This window comes from Arachis duranensis, chromosome 8 (assembly GCF_000817695.3).
Source record: "Arachis duranensis cultivar V14167 chromosome 8, aradu.V14167.gnm2.J7QH, whole genome shotgun sequence".
NCBI lineage: Eukaryota > Viridiplantae > Streptophyta > Magnoliopsida > Fabales > Fabaceae > Arachis > Arachis duranensis.
In genome coordinates, this window is record NC_029779.3 from 47,149,997 (window position 1) to 47,151,023 (window position 1,027).

A 1,027-nucleotide genomic window follows, 5' to 3' on the forward strand; every position below is an offset into this window, starting at 1 on the left:
AATAAAAAATATAAAAATATATTAAAAAGTTAAATATCATATTTTATTTTTTTAATTAAAAAAAATTGAAAGAACTCATTTTCGATTTATAGCGATTTGGTAGGTAGAGATGTTGGGTACGTATGCTGCCACAACCACCTTTTTGTCTTTTCTCATAAGTTCCCCTCTTCCCTCTTGTCTTTCCTCTTTGTTTCATTCCTCCAGTTACTCCATTCATTATTCTATTTATTTTTTCGGACTTCTTATTAATACAACTGTTTTAACAGTATTTATTAATGACATCAAAAATAGAAAACTTTTACTAGTTATTAAATATATTATTTTCTATGAAAAATATTATTTTTAAATATTACTTTCATTAGGTTTAAATGTTAGATTTATAAATATATACTTGGCTAATTAATTTAGAAACACCTCAATAGATAAACATTTGCCATACTATGTAATTAGTGATGATGAAGACAAGGATGTGAAGGTTTGGGAAAAAAGGGTAGATAATAATTAAAAAAAAAAGTAGTGGGAGTTAACGTTAATGGCACCTAATTCCTAATTCTTTCGCTTTCAACAATGTGACAATTCTTGTTTCAACAGTTCCACGCTACATCATATACACTCATACTATCTTTCTCTCTCTCTCTCTACGATTATTGTAGTTTGGTCTTATCTCTCCCACTCTATTTTATTGTTATTACATGTGTTTTTGCTTCATCATCATTCAATCCATCACTCTTTTTAATCAATTCTTGTCCTTTCCCAGCCGAAATAATAATGCATAGTGAAATCATCATCATAACCATCACATATGTTATTGGTGAAAATTTAAGTCCAGTCGACTTCACGTAAAGTTGATAATTGAAAACTATTAGATAAAAATTTAATTCAATCAGTTAAACCATATTATTACTACTAGTCTACTACTACAACTATTTATTCATCTTATTCACTACTAATCTTATTAGATATATATTTATTTATATATTTTTTAATTTAAATTTAAAAGAATTATAATATAAGGTTAAAATTTTAT